Raw genomic sequence first — 4198 nt, 5'->3', positions numbered from 1 at the left:
CTGCATGCACCTCCCAGGTCTAAGCCGCTCAGGTTCAGGCATTCAGGTAGTCCTCAGAGGCGCAGACTCGGTTGAACCTACGTTTTGTGCCCTTCCCAGGTCTGAGCAGCTCAGGTGATGAGGTGTTTGGCGAGTACAGTCGCTGTGACTTATCGTCTCCCCCATCCCTGCCGCTCAGTTTTCTGGGTGTACAACCGGCGCACCTTCTCAGGCAGATGTCGACCTCCCAGAATCCCAAGAAGTCTTAGTTAGCAAAGAAGCCTGCTTGCAATTTGGTAGATAATGCCTCTCTGGGGCTGCGATTGCCCCTTTCCGGCTCTGGCTGCCTGTCACCGGAGGGGGATGGTCTGCAGCCGGCTATCTCTGTTCAGTCCTTTATTCTGTGCGCGGGCCTGGCGGTGTCATAGGTTAGGGCTGGCTTTTCGTGTGGTAGATATCCCACAGTCTGGTTTGCTAGCCCAAGTTAGTTCACTCAGATTGCCCTCGGGGCATTCAGGCCAGATCCTTACTCTAAGCGATGCAGCCCACGCCTCCAAGCCCAGCCCCCGCTTGCTAGTGGCGGGTGCAGGCGTCTGCGCTGCTTCTCCACTGGGGGAGTTACCATTGGGCAAGTAATCTGTGGTTTTAATTATTTATTTATTTTTCCTCCCAGTTATGTTGCCCTCTGTGGTTCCAAGGCTTGCCACAGACTCGGCAGTGAGAGTGTTTCCTGGTGTTTGGAAACTTCTCTCTTTTTAAGACTCCCTTCCTGGGACGGAGCTCTGTCCCTACCTCTTTTGTCTCTCTCTTTGTCTTTTATAGATTTTCCTACCTCCTTTCAAAGACAATGGGCTGCTTTTCTGGGTGCCTGATGTCCTCTGCCGGCATTCAGAAGTTGTTTTGTGGAATTTACTCAGCGTTTAAATGTTCTTTTGATGAATTTGTGGGGGGAGAAAGTGGTCTCCCCGTCCTATTCCTCCCCCATCTTAGGACCACCTCCCCAACTCTCTTCTTTCTTAAAGTCCAGCACCTGCTCTTCTGGTTCTCTTCATGCCCCATACACAAAAGTGAAGGTATTAGTCACTCAGTTGTGTTTGACTCTTTGCAACCCCATGGACTGTAGCCCATAGCCTGCCAGGCTCCTCTGTCTATGGAATTCTCCAGGAGAGAATACTGCAGTGTGCAGCCAGTCTCTTCCCAAGTCTCCAACAACTGTTCATCAGTCTTTTAGGCTTTACCTCCTTTGACTTCCCTTAAATGTTTGCATTCTTCTAGCTTCTTTTTATGGGGCAGGGAGGTGCTTCACAGCATGTAGGATCTCAGCTCCCCAACCAGGGATTGAACCCACGGCCCCTACATTGGAAGATGAAGTCTTAACCACTGGACCACCAGGGAAGTCCCTATGTTCTGTCTGTGTTTCTGTCTTTTGTTGTTGTTTCCCAGTCTTCTTTGGTGATTTCACCTAACCTCAGGTTTCAACAACCACTTAAACATTGTTACAAACCAAACATATTTTTTGCAGTCAAGACATGTCACTCCATTTACAGTTTTTTGTATCTGACTCTTCTGGAAATCTCCACTTCAATACCACACAGGTATACCCTGTGATGTCCAAAATGGCAGTCTCACCCCTTCACCACCAATTTTCTCAAATTGCTTACTTTCACAATGAAAGTTGTGATAAATATAACAGTTCATTATAGTTGTGACAAGTGTGATGAAAGAAATGTTCACTGGTGCCAGGAGACCATGTGTTAGTGAGATCTAACCTGGCTGAGAGAGTCGTGATGGGTTTCCCTAAGAAAGGGACTTCTAAAGTGAGCTTCCCTGGAGCTCAGTGGTAAAGAATCCCCCTTCCAATGCAGGAGACACAGGTTCAATCCCTGGTCTGGGGACTAAGCCCATGTGCTGCAATTATTGAGCCTGTGCTTTAGAGCTCAGGAGCCACAAGAAAAGCCACTGCAATGAGAAGCCCACACACCACAACTAGAGAAAAGCCCATACAACAACAGAGACTCAGCACAGCCAAAACTGAATACATAAATAAATAAAGCTCCAAAGGACGAATAGAAATTTTCTACACAACCACCGAGTGGAGAGCTCCTCAGGCACAGGAAATAGCTTGTGTGAAATCTGCAAAGCAGCAGGGGATTTAGTGGGATCAATGGACTGAAAGGAGCTGAATGAACAAAAGAGAGGAGTGAGAAGAGAACTCAGTAGTGGGCAGGTGGCGGGGATCATACAGACCCTGGAAGGACTAAAACACTGGTCTGCCTAAAACCAGAGTCAATCCTTCCAAAAGTTAATCGCCATTTGCATATCTGTTTTGCAAGGTTGCCTACTTGCTAAAATGTATTTGTAACCACGATATTGATACTGATGGCACTTCAGCCATCATTTAAAGATACATACCGTCTCCTCCTGCACAGGTTTCCAGCTAAGGCTGAACAAGAGGACACCACCTTCTTGTTTCAGCTCCCCCTGAACAGGGACCTTTCTGCAGTCTGTTCAGTGCCACATCTTCCACATTTCTGTGCTTTTTCTTGGTGATTGTTCTGTTTGAAATAGCCCCCAAGCAAAGTGCAGTCTGATGTTCCTGAGCACAAGAAGGTTGTGGTGTGCCTCTGGAAGAAAATATGTGTGTTTAATAAACTCTGTTCAGGCGTGAGTTACAGTGCTATGTCTATAGGTTTAATGTTAAGGAATCAATCAAACGCAAGCAAGCAAGCAATCGCTCAGTCATGTCGACTCTTTGTGATCCCACGGACTGTAGTCTACCAGGCTTCTCTGTCCATGGGATTTTCCAGGCAAGAGTACTGGAGTGGGTTGCCATTTCCTTCTCCAGGGGATCTTCCTGACCCAGGGATTGAACCCAAGTCTCCTGCATTGCAGGCAGACGCTTTACCCTCTGAGCCACCAGGGAAGCCCATCATATGGGGCACCCAGAAAAAGGAAGAAGAAATTCACTGGCCTGTGCATCAGGCCACTCCAGAAAGTACTAAGTATCTGTTGTGTGTGACAAACCTACAGGAGAGATGGAAAAGAGTTTAACCTTGCAGATTTGAAAGAGAGAAGAGCAGAATTAACACCATGTCGGAACTGCCTGCATCATTCTTCACCCTACATATCCCATCACTTTAGCTCTGCACATAAAGAGTTAAATATTAGAGAAATGTTGCTTGGGCATAACTAGCTGTTTAAGGTACCTGAAGAAAGTTCCTATAACACTGGCCAGGGTTAGTTATGGCTGCTACTTGTAGATAAGCTTGCTTTCAGCCTAGAAGCCTTGCTGAGATAAGAGATAAGAATGCTAAAGTAAAAATAACCGCTAACAACTTGAAATTTTTGCAGGAGATTTGTGACACAGCCTATATGAGCAAATAGAAGAACAGAGACACGTTATGCTTCCTTGAAGGCTAGGTGTCCCCAAGAAGTCTTCGCTCCATGTTTACCCTTTCAATCTTGACTCCTCTGACTTCCCCTTTTCCCCTAGCATAAAAGAAGCCTGGATGCTCTTCCAAGCTAAGATAATTCTTTAGAACATTAGCCCACCATCTTCTTGGTTTGCTGGCCAAAGTCACTATTTCTTGCCCCAACATTTTGTCCCTTGACTTACTAGCCTGTTTTGTGGAAAGTAGTACAAGTAAAACAGATTCAAAAAAGAAATACACAGTGGACATCATTGCTGTGAGGCTATGAGAGCCAAAGAAATTTACTATCACATTCCCCAGCATCAGGAAAACATTAGACTCTTGTGGGCCAGTGGTGGCTCACACATTTCAAAAGCCAGTATAGCATGAAAAACGTGAAACTTTCAGATATGGCAGGCTCTGCAGGGCAGGAGGCTGGGGAAGAATTTTTTTAAATGTCTGCTAAGTGTTATGTGTAGGTCTTCAGGACTGATGAGACAGGCTTGTTTCACAAGGATGCTGGCAAAACAGAACACGAGTGGTGTTTTGGTCGATGATAACATAGGCCAGAAGCCTGTGGGAACGTCATCCTCTCTTTCCCCTTGGAGCCGTAGCTCAGTATTACCAGATTCAACATTCGTGGTGACCCTGTAGCACATTCAGTTCAGTCACTCAGCCGTGTCCAACTCTTTGCGATCCCCATGGACTGCAGCACGCCAGGCCTCCCTGTCCATCACCAACTCCTGGAGTTTATCCAAACTCATGTCCATTGAGTCGGTGATGCCATCCAACCATCTCATCCTCTGTCG

This window comes from Bison bison, unplaced genomic scaffold (assembly GCF_000754665.1).
Source record: "Bison bison bison isolate TAMUID 2011002044 unplaced genomic scaffold, Bison_UMD1.0 scf7180017864461, whole genome shotgun sequence".
NCBI lineage: Eukaryota > Metazoa > Chordata > Mammalia > Artiodactyla > Bovidae > Bison > Bison bison.
Note: the sequence above shows the minus strand (reverse complement) of the source record.